The sequence below is a fragment of the Balaenoptera ricei genome, chromosome 2 (assembly GCF_028023285.1).
Source record: "Balaenoptera ricei isolate mBalRic1 chromosome 2, mBalRic1.hap2, whole genome shotgun sequence".
Taxonomy (NCBI): Eukaryota; Metazoa; Chordata; class Mammalia; order Artiodactyla; family Balaenopteridae; genus Balaenoptera; species Balaenoptera ricei.
Genome location: NC_082640.1, coordinates 13,543,064 through 13,566,267, shown reverse-complemented (window position 1 = coordinate 13,566,267; position 23,204 = coordinate 13,543,064). Strand labels below are relative to the sequence as shown.

Here is a 23,204-nt window from a genome sequence, read left to right as displayed (position 1 = left end):
AAAAGTTACATTTTGGTGACTGGGATAAACACAAGAGGAGGCTTCTGGGATGCTAACATTGTTTTACATATTGACCAAGATATTGATTACAAAGGTGTGTGTTTATTTTGTAAAAATTTCTTCGGTTGTACTCCTAATGATTTGTGCACATTTCAGTACGTATTTAAGCTTAATAAAGAGTTTCTTTTAAAATTATATTTTAAGAGTTTTCTTAAGGATATGAGTCTCTACATTTTGCAGTTTAAATACTGAACAATGAAAATTCGAGTGGCTTCTCTTAAAAATTTAAGCTATGAAAACAATTTAAAACTGAGTTGTGTACTACGATTTTACAGATATAATTTATTCTCACATCATTCTTGTAAGTTCAACAATTATTTTCAAAAGAGTGGATATATGTATATGTGTAACTGACGCACTTTGCTGTACAGCAGAAACACATTTTAAATCAACTATACTCCAATAAAAATTAATTTAAAAAACCACAAGTACATGTAAAATAACACACACACAGTTGTTTTCAATATGCAAATATACAGACTGCACGGACACCACCAAAGGGGCTCAACATGAAGCACTTTAAATGAAGTGCTGCAGCTGATAAAATTAACATTCTTAATTATTTAAAAGGTTTCAACTTCTTAAACTATTTTCTAGTTAAATGCATTATGGCTTCTTCTACCACCAATTTATCCCTGCTCTGCTGGTTGTAGCAATAAGTTGAACATTTCAGGCGTCACATCCACCAAAATTCAGAGAAATAAAATTAAAATTCATGTTGGCATTACTCATTAGGATGTATTATGAATGCAGAAAAAAGGTAGTTGTGTTTCTCTGGCAGCTTAACGTCTTATTCCCCCTAAACCTTGTATCATATGACATCAGATACAGGTGCTAACAAATGAACACAGAAACATATTAGCCATGTGGTCTCCTATCATCCTCTATTATGTAAAGAAATGCTACAATATAAAAAACTTTAAATTGTTAATTATTTTCAATCACATGACTATGACCTTCTCTAACAAGTTTGTATAAACCACAGCACTTGATTCACCTTTTACTGCATTACTTCAGTGAGTTTCCCTCTGATTTTATATATGAAGTTTAAGTATACAACTGTTTATCAGGAACATATTTACATGCTCAGATGCTCAGCAAAGCCTTTTAAATGCTCTTCAGCCTTTAACTAATGTCCTAAATAATCTCAACATATTCTGGGCTTGGTTGGTATTACAGACCCAAGAAACTAGGAACAAAATAACGCTCCCCAGAAATAGCACTTATTACAACATCTATACCCAATACACATTGTACAAAGCCAACACACCCATAAATAATTAAGCAATTAAAAAAAATGTTTCCCACCTATCTTATCTGTATGCAACAGCCTAGCACAAAGAAATTCACTAAGTACCTGCCCACATAATAAAATCAACTACTTACATTAGAGGGCGGTTTTGCAGTCCTCATCCCACCTCCATTCTCATGTAATCCTCTCTATTTTCTGGCCTCTAAATCCCATTAATCTCCCAAATAGGGTGAAGTAGAACATACTTAGAAATTTAGGATCAAGTTTAAAACTACCACCTAGGCATCTGTCAAGTGCAGATCCTGGTATTCTCTCACAAAGGTGTCCTAAAATAGAGGTCTGTCTGGGCTCCCCAACTGCCAAACACCAGCCTGGGGTCCAAGAATCCCTAGACACCAGATTAGCCCCCATTGCTTGGCTTGAACCTATTCTTCTTTCTCTTCCTCTTCCATATTTTCTCTGGGCTATTCCAACCTGCCTTTATTTCTAATCTTGTCTTCTCTACACAAATGCTATCAAATTGTTTTCCAAAGACGTGTTTCACACGAAGATTTCATGTTCCCACACAGTATTCATTTCAATAAAATGAAGCAGCACAATGAGCACATGACTTAATGCCCTTTAGTATTCCATGAATGTTCAGTGGGGTTTTTTCTTTCCTTCGTGAGATTTCGAACAAAATATTAATGAAACTTCAGAAAAACCAATTAAAGTATCACCTTTGGTTTTAAATTAACGAATCAATCAAGTAGCTCTATTTTAGAGGAGAGGACTTCTGGGTAGGTAGTACAGGAGTGAGAAGCATGGGCTCTGAAGCCTGACAACTCGAGTTTAAATCTGCACTGTGCTAGGCACTAACTGTGACTTCAGGCAAATCACTCAGTTGCACGGAGCCTCAGTTGGCTCACCCGTACAGTGGAAACAATAGGACCTACCTGGGAGAGTTGTTGCACGGATCTCACACTTTCATCCAGGAAAGCACGTAGAAGCGTGCCTGGCAAGTAGTAAGCACTCAAAAAATGTTAGCCTTTATTAATATGCTAACATGGGGGAAAACATAAAGCAGAGCATAACTACATACTTGCAGGAATAAGACATACCACTTTTCTCCAGAACCGACTTTCAAATTAATCTATGCCCAAGACAGTAATTATTATGGTGAAACTGATTACGTCACCAAGGCAGCATATATTTAGAGAACAAAGTACAAGGTAACGATTTTTTGCATTCTTTGTGAAATAAATGGTAATATGCTTATAGAATGTCGTTAATCTTTCTCATAATTTGGGTTTTTTAAAAGTGTAACAATGATACAGTTGTAAAAAAACGTTTTCTCCCTTTCTGAGTATATGGGACATTTTGCAGGTTTACTCTATTCTCTATTAAATTCTAAAACTTTAGTAGAAAAAGTAAACTATAACATACAAATGCTCTTACAATAGTGTCCACACAAAGGCTTTATGACAAACATTTCTGAGTTTACCAATGCGAGGGTTAGTCAGTCTTAAGTTAAATTATGGGAATATTTGTTTACGCTGACGGGGAACAGACGAAATGCTGCACGATTCAACATTAGTTAAACAAACAACAAAAAACAAAACAAAACAAAACAAAAAAAACCTGGAGCGTTTTAAGTCAATGTACAGCTTGAACTTGACACTAAATACATACATTCAGTCGACCTCTGACATCGCAGGGGTCCTGAAGCAGAACCAGGCCAGCTCGGGCCGCGCCTGGAGCCGGGGCGGCGGGTTCGAGGCCGGAACGCGGCGGCCGCCCGGCCTCCGCGCGCTCTGGGCGCCGCTGCCCGACCGGGGCCCGCGGGAGCCCGGCCAGGCGGGGCTGGGAGCTGTGAGGCGGGGGTTTCGGGGAAGAGCGAGGGGGAAGAGGGCCGGAGTTTAGGAACCCAGGGAGTGGAAATGAAAGGATGCGGGGGCCTTAAGGAGCTGGACCCACACGCCTGTTCGGGGCGGCAGGAAGCGCCCACCTGGCCGCCGGCGTTGGAGGAGGGGCCCCAGCGCGCCCGGAAGCTGGAGAGCCAACCCCTGCTGGACCGCGAAGTGAGATCCGCGGTTTCTCTTCTCCGGACCCTCGAAATCCACGCCTGCTTTGCCCGGAGGCCTCAACTCCATGATTTGTGCAAAACTACCGGGAACCGCCTGTAAAACGGTTAAGCGTCCCTGGGTGGGCTCGAACCACCAACCTTTCGGTTAACAGCCGAACGCGCTAACCGATTGCGCCACAGAGACTCTAATAGGGCGGCGCCTTCCAGCCATAACCTTTATGAAGAATAATAAAGGCAGCGCGTGAATGTTCGTTTCTTTTCTGCTCCCTGATGCCTATCATTAAAATCAGATTTTTCCACTTAACATTTCTAACCCTTTAACTCTATTTTCCACCTTTAAAGCATATTGGAAAACTATAAAGTACAGCAAGACCAAACAGAATTTCAGATTGCAACGTGTATTAAAATACTGCTGTTCCCCCACCTCCCACCCCCTCCCGTTTGGAACGTTTTGTTTCTGGGAGATAACTATTTATTATATTTGTTTTATAGGGAAATAAAAATTTTAATCTTTAATCTTATGAGTTGAGAAACTTTCCTTTTATTTCAAACTCTTTGTCCAGTACTTTGCTCACTCATCTTCATAATTCACTTGTGTAGCATTCCCAAGGTCATCTGAATTGTGTTTGCCTTCTTTATTTTTATTTTCAGGTATTATTAAATATGTATATGCAATTCCTATTTGCTGTGTACTAACCTATACTACAATTACTTGTCACTAACATTTTGTTACTGGAAAAGGACACTGGGGGAAAAGCTACAGTAACATTCTTTCATCCCTGTACTCTGTAGTTCATTGCTAAATCCGCTCTTGATTTCTCCTTGGAATTAGCCTGTACACCCACATTTGAACCATGCCACTTAAAACGTACATTTCATGGGATATATATAACCCAGTTTGAGGAAAGAGAAGTTAGAGAAGAAAAAAATGTATGATTTATGACTAACACCTGAAAATCCCTAACACAGACACACCTCTGGCAGAAGTTACATCCCCGTAAATACCCTACATGAAAATCTTACCCTTTGTGTGACTATTTCCTGATGCCTTTTGAGGTACTCTTCAAAACTCCAGGCACTTTTTCCCCCTATTCCCACCTCAGAGAACTGCTAGTTTCCACTTGACAACTCTGTACTTAAACTTTTAACAGTTACTAAATTGCTCTGTCCAGAATGCCTTGAGAAAGAATTCGTATCATGATTTATAGAAGTTGTATGCGACCTGCCTTAGTCCAGTCAACATTTTGAGTTCCTGTGGCTTGTTAAGACAACTTAAATTGGCTTTAGAACCAATTAGTGGAGTTCCTTGAAAGCTCTGAGATATCAAACAGCTGTGAATTCATACCAAGCTGTACCACTCTGGTCTCAAAAAACTTTTAGAAGTGCACTTGAAAATTTTAAATTTGAAAAAAAAAAAAATCCAGGAAGCACTTATAAAGAATATATAATGAGTCTGATTTCATTATATGATGCCACCTTCATACTTTATGTTTTATGTACCTGTTAATGTGAGCTAAAACTATTAGGCACTGGTTTTTCTTCTCTGAATACCAAAATGAGTATTCTCTCCTCTGCTACTGTGCTTGTGACTATTCAGTTAGAACAGACTGCAACTAGTACCTCACCACCCCTTCATTCAATATTTACTCTGTGGCTTAGAATATTAGGAACAGTTCTACTCATGTGACTATCTTAAGCTCCAATCTCTTTTCCTCACTTCAGTCATCATACTAACATTTTAACTTCTAAGAGAGATGTTGAGAAACAGTTGATGAGAAAAAAATAATTCAGAAAGAAATAATTAGCTCATTGTATGCTAAAATTTTTTTTCTATGTGAGGATCACCGTTTGTTTAAAATTCAGCTTAGTTCTGTAGTTGTTAATATTTTTAAGAAAATAAATTGCTGTGTCCACGGTTCATTAGCTTTGCCTTTTGGTCTCTCCATTTGTAAATACTTCAAAAGAACATATAAATATTAAACATACTGAATGGAATATCAACATTTCACTCCAATTATGTATATCAAGTGCAGCTTTTATGCAAAATGCCCATTTACAAAAATAAAAGCATGTGTTGTCATCTAACTCTTTGTGATTGTCTCATTTTAGGCCTTAATATCTATGCCCAGTTTTTAAAGACAAATTAAGCCCACTGGATTAACTTTATTTATTACTTATTTATTTATTTTTGGCTGCATTGGGTCTTCGTTGTGGGCTTTCTCTAGTTGCAGCAAGCAGGGGCTCCTCTTCGTTGTGGTGCCCAGGCTTCTCACTATGGTGGCTTCTCTTTGTTGCAGAGCTCGGGCTCTAGGCACACCGGCTTCAGTAGTTGTGGCTCGCGGGCTCTAGAGCGCAGGCTCAGTAGTTGTGGTGCACAAGCTTAGTTGCCCCGCCGGCATGTAGGATCTTCCCGGAGCAGGGATAGAACCCGTGTCCCCTGCATTGGCAGGTGGATTCTTAACCACCGCGCTACCAGGGAAGTCCTGGATTAACTTTAGAAACATACATCATTTTTCCTGAAATTTCAGAGTAACCCACAACAAATGATTCTTAAAGCTTCATTAATACTTAGGTCTTTATAATTACTAAAAGTGAAAAGGACTGGGTATCTTGCCCCTTTTTTGTATATCATACACAATGAACTCCAACTTTAACTTTTCCAAGAATGTGCCCTATCAAAGAAGCTGACCTCTGCAGATTAATGGGCCTGTATATTTTATTTCCTTCTTAGAGAGGAAAAAAAGAGAGAAGACCATCTTGCAAATGGGATACACCTGTGTTGACATCCAAGGCAAGATGGACTACACTGATTTATAGACCTTCCTGGAAGCATGAATCCAAGGCTCTCAGAAGATGTGCCTCCAGCTTCAAACCAACAGAAGAGGCAACTCACAGGATTTCCATTAACACAATTGTGCATGACCTTAATTCTTTTCAATTCCTGTATTTCAAAAGGACTGAGTTGTTAAAAATGAAAAATCCAGTTAGTTAGAATGTAAAAAGAAATCAGTGAGTTAGAGAAATCATCTCAATAAATGGAAGATTGTGGCACCAGGAAATCAGTTAAAAGAGAATGCTGGGGACTTCCCTGGTGGTCCAGTGGGTAAGATTCCGCACTCCCAATGCAGGGGACCCAGGCTCAATCCCTGGTCGGGGAACTAGGTCCTGTGTGCATGCTGCAATTAAGATCCCACATGCCGCAGCTAAGACCTGGCGCAGCCAATATTAATTAATTAATTAATTTAAAAAAGAGAGAGAATGCTGAACACGGAGTCTCTAAGAGCAAGAGAAGAACTATGAGACCAATTTTTAAAACTAACTGAAGTCACATTTTAAAACTGATGTATAGCAAAGGGGAGTCAAATCCTTCCAACCAGGCTCAAGCTTAAATGATATTTCCTACTCGCTAAAAGTATCATTCTCATTCAAAATTGTTGACTAAGGGTCAGTTATCAATTTAGCAGGCCAGTAGCAGCATGACACAGAATAGTATTCATAGAGCGTACTTCTCCCATAGTTGACCATTAAATTGGGTCTACACATAAAATAAGAAAATTCAGAAAGGTGTATTAGAATATCATCTTTTTTTCCATCATTTAAAAAATTGTGTCAGCTGGAAAATTTTGTGAAATTGTTCAGACAATAATCTCCATTTTATTTTTAATTAAACAGACATGGTATACGAGAAAAGGCAAAATGAGGCAGAAATAATATACTGATATTCTACTCTAATGGTTCAATCAAAATTATTTAAAAATGTAGTTTTTTCTTCATGAACCTCTCTTTTGGAGGTAGAAATCATTTTCGATGGTTTTACCAAATAATCCAGAATGAAAATATTAATCATTGCTTATCTCAGTAGTGAAAAAGTATGATTCGCTAACAATATCGATGATTTCAACTGTGTCCAGACGAATAGAATCCTTGATCCAGCTAGAAATGGTGGGGAGAGGAGGGTCGGGGAGCAGCACAGGTTTCCACTTTCTTCAGTAGCGTGGGAAAACCGCTCCAGGAGGACCCTATGGGTATCTCAGAAACTTTGACGGGTTCTACCTCTCAGTCCGCCTCTTGACCACACCACCATCCATGCGGTAGCCACAGCCTTTTATTTTCCATGATGTGTTCGTGTTCACAGGAGCAGTTGGAGGCAAGTTTTTTGCTACCCTGTCTATACAGTGAATGCACTGACAAATTCTCAGTCCTGCCTATCTTTCTGAACTCACCCATTAGAAATTAACATTAAAAAATTCAGAACAGATATCCTCTTTTCATTTACTTCGAAAGAATAAAGAGATGAGCAGACAGCAAAGGGAGATTCCATTCCTCGGCTGTGGATTGCCTGGGGTGGGAGGGAAGAGTCAGTCAGTGGAGGAACTCAGAGAGAGACCAGGAGAAAACCGGTGTGGAATGAGTCCAGCAAAGTCGGCAGATAGAGCGGGAAGGGCACTAAATATTACCAGGTGTGGAGGACGTGTTCCTCTGTTTCCTCCTCCATAGAATTAATGATATGTGCCCTGCCTTAGTCATAGACCCTATTGGAAAATAACACATTATATTTCTTTCGCTTCCAAATTGTCGTACAGATGCTATTTAAAATTTTTCAAAGATCAGTAGTTCTGTTTAAAAGAAACGAAAGAAAAAAATAACATCTTAAATCAATCAGAGGGTATAATTTAGATGAAACCAGAGGATCCAAACCTCCGGTCATTAAGGCCAAGATGCTTTATTCAGGAGAAACACCGGTCACTGGCACAGCACTTCTTCCAGGGAGTCCCAGTGAAGGCAGAGTGAAAAGTGAAACCACTGCTCCATTTCCACAGTTCCAATAAAATTTCAGGTATGGGGGGTGCGTACAGGCCAAAGCCCTGGGAATAGCCTCCTCCTTGCAGCTACTTCCTGGAAATGGATAGGAAACCTTGAATTAAAGTCAACCAAATCACTGAGAAGACGGTACCTGGTGAAGAGCTGGTAGTCAATGAACTGTTCACTCAATGAATAGTTAACCATAGCATCGTTAGAATTTTTGAAGGCATATAAACATTACCTTAGGTAATTTTTTAATTAAAAAAATTAAAGCAAGCTCAAATAAATCCATATTTGAAAGTTTTGGTAGTATTACAAAATGATTCATCCTAGAACATTGTAAATAACAAGTGCTCTTGTATAAAGTATGAGCCCACCAAAGGATGTTCTTCAAATATGAGAGATCACGAATAAAGCACTAGCCCAGTGCCCAGTGTTTATGATGTAGAGTAAAAGTTAGTTTCTTTTGCCTGTGGCCCTTTAAGGACACTATCACTCTTCTAGCAGCCCGAGCTGAAATCCTTACATCATCGCAAGTTCCTTACCTTTTCTTATATTGGGTCAGTCACAAAGTCATAGATTCTACCTTTGCAACATCTCTAAACTTTGACTTTGTCTCCTCCTTTCCACTAAACACTTTTTAAAATTTTTATTTATTTATTTTTATTTTTGGCTGCGGTGGGTCTTCGTTGCTGTGCAGGGGCTTTCTCTAGTTGCGGCGAGGGGAGGCTACTCTTCGTTGCGGTGCGCCGGCTTCTCGTTGCACAGCACGGACTCTAGGTGTGCAGGCTTCATTAGTTGTGGCATGCGGGCTCAGTATTTGTAGCTGGTGGGCTCTAGAGCTCAGGCTCAGTAGTTGTGGCGCACGGGCGTATTTGATCTGCAGCATGTCGGATTTTCCCGGACCAAGGCTCGAACCCATGTCCCCTGCATTGGCAGGGGGATTCTTAACCACTCCGCCACCAAGGAAGTCCCTTCACTACTTAATATTAATCCAATACATTCCATGTTCCAATTTCCCTACATAAAACGTAAGCTTCAATAAATGTGTACCAAAAATAATAACATTTAATGAGCATTTACTGTCAGATACGTGCATTATATTTATCTTTCATCTATTCTGTAAGATGGATACTATTGTTATACCCATTTTATGGATAAACAAACTAAGGCTTATAATGGTTTAAAATTTAAACCCCAAGCCTATTTAAACTTTAAATAACTTGCCCAAGGTACCACCTGCTGTTCCTTGTTGCTGTACCTTTTTTTTTTCCACTCATCCCTGTACTTAGAATATCCTTCCTTCGTCATCTTGCCTATTAAAGCCTTATTTCTCCTTCAAGCTCATATAGTGGCCTCATCCTATGAAACCTTTCTTGATCCCTCCAGCTAGATAAAATCTTGCCCTCTTGTAAACCATCTAGCACTTTTTCCTTGGCCAAACCTCACATCATATTGTGGCCATGTTTGCACCTATTTAATCTCCGTTCTAACCTGTATACTCCTTGAGGTCAGAAATGTTATCCATCTTTATACCTCCCACAGCACTTGACTTAGTCATGCTAAATAAATGTATTGAATAATTGAAATAATAATGAAAGTGAAAGAACTATCTATATTCAATATTTGTTCTAAAATATTAGTGGAGTTTACAGGTTCCTAATATGAAGCTGACTAAAAAATTAGTACTAGAGATTATCAAAGGAAGCAACAGGAATCCCAAGCTGATCAGAGAAGAGACTAATAAGAATCCAAATCAACTGTTTCTAGAAAGACTTTAACATTTTTTTAACGTTTAAAATACTGCTATTTCTAAAGGTGATTTTGGTACCATTAAGGCTGAAGTGCTTTTCTAGATTTATTCATTTAACAAACACATATATAAGACTTTGTTTCAGGCACTGTTCCAAGGCCTTTGCAAATATTTACTCATTCAAATTTTATAACAACCTTGTGAAGTAGGTTCCATTATTATCATCCCTGTTTTACAGGTAGAGAAACTAAGAAGTTAAGTAACTTACCCAAAATCACACAGCTAGTAAGTGACAGGGAGAGTTCAAATCCAGGCATCCTTCTCCAGACAACTCACTTAACTGCTAGTCTATCCTGCCTCTTTTTTTTTTTTTAGTGCACAGTAATTCTTGAGTACTGTACATTAGACTTTTTACAAAATAATTTGGAGACTTTAAAAATCTTCCACTAGTTTAAAGGTTTTTTAAACATGATTTCAGACTTAAAAGTTGCAAGAATAGTACAAAGAATTCAACCAAATTTCCCAAATGTTAGTATCTTACTACACTGACTTTATCCTTTTCTCTTTCTTTCTCTCAATATTTAATTTTTTCTGATCTGTTTAAGAGTAAATTGCAGATGTAATAGCCCCTAAATACTTCAGTGTGTTTCCTAAAGTTAAGGAATTCTATTACATAACCACAGAACAATGATCAAAACCAGGACGTTAACATTGACACGGCACTATTAGGATTAGGACTTAATCTGTAGATCTTATTCCAATTTCACCAGTTGTTCCAATAAGGTCTTTTATTGCAAAAGAAAATTCAAGATCGTAATTTGCATGTCATTGTCCTGTCTTTCAGTTTTCTTTAATCTGTAACAGCTCCTGAGTCTGTGTCTCCTTCTGTCTCTTACACACCATAACTTGGATATTTCAGCAGAGTACAGGCCAGTTATGTTGTAAAATGTCCTTAAATGTCAGGTTGTCTGGTGTTTCCTCATAACTAGATTCAGGTTAGGTGCTTTTGCTCTCTCTAACACATTTAGTAAACTGGATACTGTAACATCAATCTGAAATAATGGTAAAATGAAAAGAAAAAAAAAAATGAGGCTAGAACAAGCACAGAGAGATGAGTGACGTCGATCATGAGCTTGGCAGAAACAGAACTTCTCAGGATTCCTCAACACCATATGTAGAGTCTTAACTATTTAAACAGAAATATTCTTGAAATAATAACTTAAATTTTATTTAAAAATCCCCTAAGTGTACCTCTTCTTTGTTTCAGTTATATGTTCACTGAATCACTCTGACCTGACACTTCATCTCCTGAGGAATAGCCACCAGAAAGGGGAACAACCGTCGCCTATGATTTTGGGGTGGGATGAAGCCCTCAGTGAATGGTCATTGAGTTTTGTGGTTCAAAAATAAAATCCTTTATCACTTGGTTATGAAGAATCAAGTCTTCCTCATCTGTTAACCTCTTGGTGAACAGATACATTTGAATTTCTGAAACTGAACTAAGACTCACATGGAGCTGCTGGGGTTTATCAGAGTTTGGACAATTGTGCCTCTTGTCCTGGATTGGCTGCCACAAAACAGTTTGTATTAGTTGGGGCTCTTCAGAGAAACAGAACCAATAGGACATATATACATATACAGAAAGAGATTTATTCTGAAGTGTTGCCTCCTGAGGTTATGGAAGCCAAGAAGAACCACGATCTGCCATCTAGAAGCTGGAGGCCCAGTCCACGCCCAAAGGGCTGAGAACCAGGGGAACCAATGATGTAAGTTCCAGTCCTGCCCAAGAAAAGGAGCACCAAAGTCTGAGGGCAGAAGAAGATGGATGTCCCAGTTCAAAGAGAAAGGTCCTTCCTCTGCCTTTTGTTTTCGTCAGGCCCCCAATGGATTGGATGATGCCCACCCACGCTGGTGAGGGGGATCTTCTTTGCTCAGTCTACTGATTCAAATGCTAATCTCCTCTAGAAACACCCTCACAGACACATCCAGAAATAATGTTTTACCAGCATTTTGGGCATCCTTTAGACCAGTCAAGTTGACACATAAAATTAACCATCACACAGTTCTTAAGCATGACCAATAAAACATAGGGAACAGAGATTTTTCAAAGATTTAGCACTGTCTAAATAATCACAAAAATCCTTTCAGAGATAATAGGGGATCTATGCACAATTCAACAAGGGATCTCAACAGAAACATTGTGCCAAGGGTTCCCCTTTGTCAAGACCAGGAAAGAGTTTGTGATCTGTTTACTTAGAGGGAAAAAATCCAACTTTCTTTATGAGCTAAAGAACCAAATACAACTGTCTATGGCAGTTCAAGAGAATTCTTTCCCCATCATGTGAGCTTCACCTTACTACCATATTTTTTTACCTAGGGAATGTTTTTTAAACTTTTTTTTTCCCTATTAAGATTGCCAGTAACAGAAATACAAAGACTAAAATTGAATCAAGAGATTCTAGGGCTTCCCTGGTGGCACAGTGGTTAAGAATCCACCTGCCAATGCAGGGGACACGGGTTCGAGCCCTGGTCCAGAAAGATCCCACATGCCGTGGAGCAACTGAGTCTGCGAGCCACAACTACTGAAGCCCGTGCACCTAGAGCTGGTGCTCTGCAACAAAGAGAAGCTACCTCAGTGAGAAGCCTGCACACAGCAACGAAGACGCAATGCAGCCCAAAATAAATAAATTAAATAAATTAATTAAAAAAAAAAAAAAGAGATTCTATTGCCCGAGTGAAGAGATTTTTCATTTCTGAGAATTCTTACATTTAGAATAGAGATATTTAAAATTGTTTGTCTAAGTTCACAAGGCATAACAAATACATATTTCTTTAAAATTAATAATTTGAAGGCTTTTGCTTGAAGTTGTACACTAGGTTCTAAATTAACATTAAGCATTCTAACAATAAGAAATTGAAGGTCTCAGTTCATAATTGACTTTTTAACTGCTTCATAGAATACACAGAGAAATTGCCAAAGGCCATATCATCAACGTAAAAGTAGAATTATATAAAAGGTTCATGCAGGTGAGCATTTAAATTTAGATTTATGCATATAATTTAGTTATTTTAGATGGGAGACTTTGATGCAAAGGCTTCTTTTTCAATAAGGTATGAAAGAAAATCCAAACTGACAAGTCTCTTGAATTATCAAGTAATTTGAGAATAAGAATGTCTTCAATGTAATTCACTTTACAGTTCTGGAATTGCAGTTGCGGTAGTGGCATGAGGATAGACATAGAGATCATGGAATAGAATTGAAAGCCCAGATATCTGTAACCAACTGATTCTCAACAAGTGTGCCAAGACAATTCAACAGGGAAAGAACAGTCTTCAACTAATGGTTCTGGGAAAACAATGTATCCACAAGCAAAAGAATGAAGTTGGATCCCTAACTCACGCCATATACAAAAATTAACTCAAAATGGATCAAAGACCTAGATGTAAGAACTAAAATCATAAAACTACTAGAAAAAACCGTAGGCCTTAATTTTCATGACCTTGGATTGGGCAACAATTTCTTTAAAAAAAAAAATACAAGCACATGTAAAAAAAGAAAAAAATAGATAAATTGGATGTCATCAAAATTGAAAAATTTTGTGCTTTAAAGTTCCCTGTCAAGAAAGTGAGGGGGAAAAAACCCCACAGAATGAGAGAAAATATTTGCAAATTATATATCAGATAAGAGTCTAACATCCAGAATATATCAATATAAAAACTCTTTTACAATATAAAAACTTATTATAAAATAATGAAAAGAAAATTAACCCAATTTAAAAATGGGCAAAGGATTTGTAGACATACCTTGGAAGAAGATATACAAATGGCCAACAGACACATGAAAAACTGCTCAATATCATTAGTCATTAGGGAAATGTAAATCAAACCACAATGAGATATCACTTCACATCTGCAAGGATGCAATAATAAAAAAAGATGCACAATAACAAGTGTCGACCAGGAGGTGCAGAAATTGGAACACTTCTACATTGCTGGCGAGAATGTAGAGTGATACTGCTACTTTGGAAAACAGTGTGATGGGTCCTCAAAATGTTAAACATAGAGTCACCATATGACCCAGCAATTTTACTCCTAAGCAGTTGAAAACACAGGACCACAGAAAAACTCATACAATAATGCTCACGGCAGCATTATTCACAATAGCTCAAGATGGAAACAACCTAATCCATTAACTGATGATTTGACAAGCAAAATGTGCTATGTCCAATTAATGGAATATGATTTAACCATAAAAAGGAATAAAGTATTGACACATGCTATGAGATGAATGAACCTTGAAAACTTCATGCTGTGTTTTGTTTTTTTGTTTTGTTTTCATTTGTTTTTTCATGCAAAGGTAAAGAAGCCAGATTCAAAGACCACATAGTGTATGGTTCCATTTGTATGAAATGTCCAGAATAAGCAAATCTACAGAGAAAGCAGAAGCCAAGGACTGGAGAATGGGGCATTGGAGGATGACTGCTAATGGGCATGGGGTTTCTTTGGGGAATGATTAAAATATTCTGGGATTAGATAGTGATGATGGTTGCACACTCTGTAAATACCCTTAACTGTACACTTTAAAGGAGTGAATTTTATGGTATGCAAATTATATCTCAATTAAAATAAATAAAAACAGGAAACGTAACTTTGCCTTTGAATTGTTTACTGGTGTAGAAATGAAGGCACAGAGAATTAGCAAAATTGCCCAAAGTTAGCAGTGGAACCTGCATTCTGATTTGCAAATCTGTGTATTCTAATCTACTGTTCACTGTGACGAGCGGGATCTAACCCAACTCCCATGTTGAAACTGTCACCTGGTTTCCGGTTACTTACTGAAATTTGATGACAAATCTGGCAGGAAACATTTCCTTACCTACTCACTCTGTAAAATGCAGTGGCTTGATATCTAAATCTACCTCTGCATTATCAGCTTATTTAGGATCAAATTTTAAATCAGTACACATTGACTGAAAACCTTGCACATGCCCAGTCCCATGCATGTTTTTGGAAATGCAGAACTCAAAGTCAGAAAGTCAGGGAATTAGAGATATAGATTGAGAAATCAAGCATCTGGTGGTGCTGGTTAAAGTCCTAAGATGGGATGAAATTGCTGGGGAAGAGCAAGCAGAGAAGAGAGGAACTAGAACGGAACCCAGGGAACAGATGCTTCAGAGTCGTCAGAGATCAGCCTGCTAGTGACAGGCACTGATAAGAAGTGGTTAGTGAATGACAGAGGCAGGAGAAAGCTACCCTACCTGATAGGAAACCTTGTATCTTATCACATTACATTGTTATTATCTGTTTACATGACTGTCTCCCTTGCTGTTCCCTGAGCTCCTTGGGTTTCTGCCTACCTCTACTGCAGAAAAGTATTTCGATAAGTCACCAAGACCCTCCAAATTGTCAGACTCCATGGACTTTCACCGCTCCTTCTTACTTTATCACTGTATTGCATTTGATACTGTAAACAGACCATTACCTTATTTTTTCTTAAAATGTGGGCATAAAAATGGTGCTCCTCTCCTGGGGGGTCCAGAATGGGCAGCTCCTTGGACATAAGTCTGAGTTGGTGCTGCAGAGAACCCTCCTTGGATGTGTGCCATTCACCTCTCCCGAGCCCCTCACCCTCCCAACTCCACCGTCTCCACTGCAGCACGAAGATCAGTCAGAGTTCTTTGTGACGCTGCCCCTATGAAGCTCTACCCAGGGGATCCCACCACAGGAAACAGTTAGACCCAGATGTCCATAGAACAGAATGGTAAGAGTAGGGTCCTGGCTTCATCCAAACACACTGCCTTGTACAAGCTTCACGACCCCTCTCCTGGTCCTATCCCCTTTGCAGGATCCTCTTCCTCCGTTGACTGTCTAACCACTGGCATGCTTCCTCCCTAGTCTCATGTTGCCAACCCCAATCTCTATATAAACAACTTATCAATTTACATTTCTCTTCCAGACCTGCTCCTGAGGTCCAACACCATATATCCATCTTGTCCTTAAGAAACCTCTCAAATTCAACGTGCCAAGAAAAGGAACTCTTTCTCCCAAGACATATTTTTCCTACATTTCTATTATCATGTACCCTTTAACCCAACCTGCAATCTAGGAATCATCCTATCTCTTTCTCTCTCCCAAAACCAATTGATAAGGTAATCCTATCCATTCTACCTCCATAAGATATTTTAGATCCAATAGCATTCTCATTAGTATGCCACATGTTACATCCTAATCACTTCTTCCGTAAACTGCTGCCATTAACTCATGGTCTCCCTACCTCCCATCATGCCTTTACTCCATCCATGCCTCCAATTCACTGAAAGAGTGATCTTTCTAAGACACAAAACTGAATATTTAATTTACTAAATAAAAAAGTTTAAATAACCTATACCACGGTTCCCACACTATGCACAAGTCACCCTTGTGCACCACAGTGAACTCAGATTTGCTGTAGGCTATTTAATTTTTTTGAGGGAAACGCAGCAACATCTATCAGACACCACACAAACTACCGCTATTATGGCATTTGGAACTAACTGCTTAATGAATGGAACTGTTATTTCTCTTGGCCTAGGGCATCATGAAAAAATTAGAGAGACACTAAGGGTGCAGTGAACTGAGAAAGTTTGGGAACCTATGACCTACCAAATGTCTTCAAACCCTCTAGCATGACATAAACTGGTACCCACCTCTCCAGCCCCATCTCTCTCCTCATCATGCCTTGTCTTTTTCCCTAGTCCTACTCCTCAATCCAGCAGACAAACTTCCATCTCCCCAGACATGTCCTTTCTGCCATCCTGAGTGGTTAGACTCTGGCTCTAAGAGAGTAGAGACATGGTCTACACCCAGGGTTTAGGGGTGAGACCGGATACCCTTAAGAGAACACAAAATGAAGTAAACAAACCAAGGAAGTCACTCCACAACCCCTACACTGGGTAGACTCTGTATGAGTTGAATAATCTGAAGTTAAAAAAAAAATTGGTTGACTATTCTTTGGAATTTCACATGTATTTGTCAGGCCAAGGAAAGGGGAGAGACCAGCCCCCTGGTCCTCATCTTCTCCCCCTTCTCTATAGAGGTCTGTATTTTTCTAGGGCAAAAGGCAAAGAGGCAACCAACAAAGCAACAGTAAGACTGTCTTTGCTAATGGCTGTACCACCCCTTCCTTCCCCGAAAAGGGGCCTAGCATCTGAGTTATATAAATGACTGCTCTTTTCTCTGTGCCCCACTTTATCTCATTTTATCACAGCACCTCTAATATTTTTGTACTTATCTGTTCACCTGTCTTCTCCACTTGACTATAAACTTGTGGAGGGCCAAGACTATGCCTGATTTGGTTCTGTATTCTCCTCACCTAGCAGAGTGCCTGATACATAGTAGGTGATGAGTGGATAGTTGATGAATGAATTTCAAGGAGGGTGTGGGTGAGCCCCACAAGAAGCTCAAGCAAGTTAGAAAATAAATAGTGTCCATTAGACTAGAAAGTCCAAAAGTCACTGATGATAGCAGTTAAAGATGTTTCAAGAGAGTTACAGGGACAAACTGGTTTGCACATGCAGAGGTGCAAACTAGGAGATGTGGCAGTGCTTACTAAGTAAAAACCACTCCCGCATTTCCTCCTTGCTATACAGAACTTCAGTTTTATTTAGGCGTTGAGAAGATTCCCTTTGATGTGGAAAAATGGGCCCAGTTCCTAAACTATATCAAAATTCTGACTGATGAGATGTAAGAGGAAATCCTTTGGTGGGGTGTTTTGGGAAAATATTTTACCTCCTTGACAAGGCTAAGGCTGATGAAGAATAAACTTTCTGCCTGCCTTCCCACCTTTGCACCCATGGTGAAGATGTGATACTTAAAGTTTAGCAGCCATTCTACAACCATGAGGTAAAGGTCAAGCGAATTTCAGAGCTGAGACATCACTGAACCCCTGAGAAAATATTAGCAACTCTTTACCTACGGACTTCTTGTCACATTAAAAACAACAACAACAAAAACAACCTTCTGTGTTAGCTGGGTTTTCTATTACATTCTAATTTATACAGGAAGAAAGAAAAGAGAGACAAGTGAGTATAGACCCCTCTTTTTAATAAACATAGTACAAATAATACAGATTAGCAGCTAAAAGACAGTTTTTTTCAGTAGTCTTTGGAAATGAGGCTGGAAATGCAAATGTAATGAGGGTACAGGGGCCTCTAATGCCAGAGAAGAGATTTGGGCTGTAATTCTGTTGGCAATAGGGAGTCATAAAAGGTTTCTGAGTAAAGTTTTAGAACTTCCAGAAGGTTACTTTGGCATAATTAGCAGGATCCATATGTGCCCAAAGAGTAATGCATCTCATGGCACTTTCATTTGACGTGACTGTATTGGCGTCGCCCACCAATGCATATGGCAGGAGTTCATACAATGTGGGAACGCCCCGCACTCAGCTCACACATGGGTAAGCGAAACAATAACTATGTTGCTTCCCCATGCTTGTTGGCCTAATACTAACATAAAGTCTCAAAGCAAATGAAATATTACATCATTTCAGTGCTGCCATGATATGAATAGTCCCTGGGAAAGTTACAAGCAAACAAAACTTCTGTTAATGAAAAGTAGCAATGGTAGAAATGTACATTGTATGAACTCCTGCCATGTAAAATGAGAACATGAGACCACATATATACTTCCAAAATACCAATTCCTGATACTCAGTCTGCACCAAAAAAATTAGACGTGCCAAAATAACATCTTGCATGCTAGGCCTGAGACTGATTTTTCAAAAGTGTTTCTATAATGGTGTGGAAGGTTTTTAATTTACTTCCTTTTAAAAGCATTTTTTAATGATTACATCATATAAGAATAAATGCTCTTATGCTTATTCATAGTTTCAAACATGTTTCTCTCTTCTCACTAAATGTACTCAGAAAACAAATAAGCCTACAACAGAGAAACACCAAACTAGGGAAATCTCTCTGATGTGAACATCATATAACAAACACGGTAGAGGAAAAATACTGAGGAATGGTGTTTACTTTGTCATCATATATGTGAACACCATCCTACAAAGATTATCACTAACTAAGAAAAAGAAAAGTGTCATTGTTTGGTTTTTGCACTAGGAATTGATGTTAGAGATTTTTTAAAAAATAATTCATTTATTTATTTTTGGCTGTGTTGGGTCTTCGTTGCTGCGCGCGGGCTTTCTCTAGTTGCGCGAGCGGGGGCTACTCCTCGTTGTGGTGCGCGGGCTTCTCATTGTGGTGGCTTCTCTTGTTGCGGAGCACAGGCTCTAGGTGCGCTGCGCGGGCTTCAGTAGTTGTGGCACACGGGCTTAGTTGCTCTGCAGCATGTGGGACCTTCCCGGACCAGGGCTCGAACCCGTGCCCCCTGCATTGGCAGGCGGATTCTTAACCACTGCGCCACCAGGGAAGTCCCAGAGATTTTTAAATAAATTATAACAATCTTTTTTTAAAAATACATTTATTTATTTACTTACTTATTATTGGCCGCGTTGGGTCTTTGTTGCTCCTCGCGGGCTTTCTTTTTTGTTTTAGTTGCAGCGAGCAGGGGCTACTCTTCATTGCTGTGCGCAGGCCTCTCATTGCAGTGGCTTCTCTTGTTGCAGAGCACGGGCTCTAGGTGCACGGGCTTCAGTAGTTGTGACTCGCGGGTTCTAGAGCGCAGGCTCAGTAGTTGTGGCACACGGGCTTAGTTGCTCTGCAGCATGTGGGACCTTCCCGGACCAGGGCTCGAACCCGTGTCCCCTGCGTTGGCCGGCAGATTCTTAACCACTGCGCCACCAGGGAAGTCCAATTATAATAATCTTATGATAAAGTACAAACAACAAAAATGTTAACATCTTGCCATAGGTGGCTCTGATCTTTTTATAAAGAATTGACAACCCCTTTGGATTCCTTCCTATTCCCCTCCTTCCTTTTCTCCAAAAGGAAATCACTTTTTTTGAAGTCGATATATATCCTTCCTGGTAATAGCACTATACTTTTACTTCACATGTGTATATCCTCACCCGTATCCTTTACTTATGTAATTATTCATATGTAAATTATTAAATTCTTTATATGCTATTTACACATTCTGAATATTAATCCTTTGTCAAGTACATGTCTTGGAAATATTGTCTCCATTTGTCCTTTTATGATGTCTTTTGTCATATATATATGATTTATTTTAACATAATTCAATTTATCCTTTCCTCTATGGATTGTGCATTTTAATGTTTTAAGAAATCCTTCTCTACACCAAGGTCATAAAGATATTCTCCTATATTTCCTTCTAATATTTTTAAAGTTTTGTTTTTCTTATTTAGGTTTTTAGTCTATCTGAAATTTAATTTGTGTGTAGAGTAAGGTAGGGATCTAATTTTATTTTTGTCCATATGAATGTTTTTAAATGAGAAAAAATAAAGAAGGAATTAATCTCTCCTTATAAACTGTAAACTCTTCAACATCAGATACCATGTCTGATTTATACCCTCCTCCCCAATACACTGCCTCAATGGGCTTTGAACATTACTAGTACTATATATCTAGATATCTAAATATATGATACTTTTTTCTAGCCCCACTTGCTTATATACAAAGTTGTCCATCTAAAATAAACTGAGTTGTGCCTTAATTTACCTCCTTTGAGCAGGAAATAACAACAATAGGATTAACTTGGTATTAAGTACTGAATCATTCCAATTAAAATGAAGGGTAATAATAACTTTCTAACTTTGCCTATTTTTAGAAATCTTGTCTGGAAAAAAAAGATCTACCTACCCTTCCAGTGAGACTCATTTTATTTGTTCATCTACCAGGAGAAAAGCGTAACAAAGAAGCAGGAGCCTGGATTAAAACCTATTTTTAAAAGACATAAAGTCAACTATTTGAGTCAGAGAAAAACACGTGCAAAACTCAATTTGATAAACATATCATGAGGATAGCAATTCACAGATTTAGGCTCTTAATAAGGCCTAGCTCCATTGGTTTAGTTCTTGCCAAGACCTACTTCCTTTCTCCTTTCTTTCATAAAGAAATAGTCTGAAAGTAAGATATGAACATAGCCTAACTTTAACCAAAGCAATAAATGAAAACCAAGGAAGGTAATTTTTAAAAAGAACCATTCTAAGATTCTTTCAAAGAATACTACCCTGAGACATTTTTAAAAAGATTCTCCTTGTAAAATTTTGAAATCCTTTCAAATAATTCCCAGAGCATTAGAATCACATAAGGGAGGAGCACTTGTATTTTTTTCTGGAGGGTATGGTTCTGCCAGACCACCAGAGGTGAAACTGGCCAGAAGATTTGGGAATAAAGTGAAATGTAGTTGGTAATAAATATACTGGGAAGCAAAATCATTTTATTTTCAAATATTGTACGGAGACTAACCTTTCTACCATGACTAAAAGACGCACTCAGGTCAGAAAATGATGTCACTGCTTTCAGATTTGTATTGACTGAAGCTCTTCACTTGAAATAGCTTCTATCAGTTGGTTCTTTAACAGAACCAAGGCAAATTCTGCCCAACCCCCCCCTTACCCCCCCCCCAAAAAAGCAAAAACAAACCCGACACTCTCTACTACTAAGATTGAGCACAACCAGGAAATATCACCTTCTGCTTTATCTTTAACGTAGCAACATATTTCCCACTGTTTCACTGAAGAGCGCTTAGAGACCTTGAACCTCAAAATCATAATGCGTCTAGAGAAACTATCCGAGAACCACAATTGGGGGGTGTTATGTATTCAAAAGCATCCGTCTCTTTTTAAAGAGTTCACCCTCTTTTTTTAAAGGATCAAAGTCAACTGTGAGTGTAAAAGAAAAAGTCATTTTCAAAAAAGTTTGGCCTTAAAAACATAAGTATCTTAGTGCTTGGGGTTCCCTCTGCTCAAAAGAAAGCAAGAAAAAATGATTAATATTGCTGTCTTCTCTGCACGCTTCTCTTAAAATGGTCTTTGGAAGTCCCTTGGGAAAATGAAATCCACCTATCCAAAGTATGCCATGCTCACGAACACTGCAAAAACGATAATCTAAGCTTAAAATATATAAAAAGGTATTCACTTCTGCGTAAGCCCTGAGCCTCCTCCTGGGCGGTGACGCCCGGCTGGTGGGACGGCGCCGCGCGAGTCCGGGCGCAGAGCCGCGGGGGACGAGGGCGCAGGGCGAGCGCACGACTAATTAAAGGAGCTGTTTGGGTTCTAAATAAAACCTGTCTCTACCGAACCCACTGGCTACCTAGCCTCACCGTCCCTACCACCCCCGCTCCCCGAAACGCAGAAAACACCCAAGTGAGACGGGCGGGGGAGCGCGAGCCCAGAAAGGGAACTGAGAAGAGAAGCGCCTGTGACACAAAATGGAGAAGGAGGAACCGAGAGGGGAAAGAAAAGAAGGAAAAGCGGGGGAAGGAGATTGTTAATCAGAAAAGCAAAAGGACGATGGGGTAGAGATTACGGGGAGGAGAGCCGAGGAGGGGGGCGTTGAAGGACTAGAAACACAAAGTAGACGAAGTAAGAGACAGAGGAGGAAAGAAAGACGTCCTAGAGGCCGAGGCTCCATTTTCAGCAGCGCCATTTCGCTTTTCCTTTCGCCGCGTTTTGTTTGGTTTTGTTTGCAGCCGGTGGACGGGCGCCAGCGCAATTCTGCAGCTTCAGCAGCTTTGGTCCGACAGATGGGGAGGGACGCAGGGCCCGGGCGCTGGCGCGGCCCCCTCCCCGTCCTGGACGTTCCGCGCATCTCCCGCCCGCGCTGCTCCCGGCGGCAAGGCGGCCTCCCCCTCGGTCCCCGGCCCGTAGGGGAGGCGGCCCCGGGGCACGCAGAGCCCTCCAGTTCGCCCGCGGGGTTGGTGGTGGGCGCGTGCCGCAAAGGGATGGAGGAACCGAGAAGCGTCGAGGAAAGAAACCGAAAAAGACAAACTGTACCGGAGGGGAGGAGGGGAGGGCGCACGCTGGGCGGGGGAGGGGGGCCCGAAAATAGACCTTTCCCGGGTAACTGGGGGCCCGGCCCGCCTTCGGCCCCGGGGTAAGCGGCCCACAGAGCACCTCCACCTGCGCCCGGCGGCGGGGGTGGCGCGGCCTCGTTCGCGCGCTCGCGCCCGGGCTGCGTCCCCGGCCAACCCGGAGCCCTGCTGCCCGAAGCGGCGCCGGGCCCAGGCCTCCAGGCCTCTCCCGGGTGCAGGCGGAAGAACGGGCAAGGTCGGGCTCGGCCAGGAACCTCAGGCGGGCCCGGAGGGAAAGACGGGCCAGCGCCAGCCTCGGGGCGCCCGTCTGGGAGGCGGCACGGGACGCCGGTCTG

The 23,204-nt window shown here is 40.2% G+C and overlaps 1 protein-coding gene, 1 long non-coding RNA gene and 1 other non-coding gene across 4 annotated transcripts in view; all 3 read right to left on the bottom strand.

The window, feature by feature from the left end:
• DNAJC1 (DnaJ heat shock protein family (Hsp40) member C1) overlaps nt 1-3,100 on the bottom strand; it is a 360,201-nt gene extending 357,101 nt beyond the window's left edge. Inside the window, exon 1 of the mRNA XM_059911166.1 lies at nt 2,984-3,100. The gene's annotated coding sequence lies outside the window, so the exon portion shown is untranslated. The remainder of the gene's footprint in view (nt 1-2,983) is intronic.
• Nucleotides 3,101-3,487: 387 nt separating this feature from the next.
• TRNAN-GUU (transfer RNA asparagine (anticodon GUU)) lies at nt 3,488-3,561 on the bottom strand. Its single transcript has one exon. It is a non-coding gene; the product is annotated as a tRNA-Asn (tRNA).
• A 3,511-nt stretch (nt 3,562-7,072) lies between these two features.
• On the bottom strand, nt 7,073-22,816 carry LOC132357567 (uncharacterized). 2 transcript variants are annotated; one of them, XR_009500241.1, is made up of 4 exons: nt 21,303-22,816; nt 20,694-20,771; nt 19,409-19,735; nt 7,073-8,273 (listed from the first exon to the last, which is right to left on the bottom strand). It is a non-coding gene; the product is annotated as an uncharacterized LOC132357567 (long non-coding RNA). The 2 variants fall into 2 exon arrangements; XR_009500240.1 differs by having other exon boundaries at nt 21,526-22,816.
• Between the last annotated feature and the right edge of the window lie 388 nt (nt 22,817-23,204).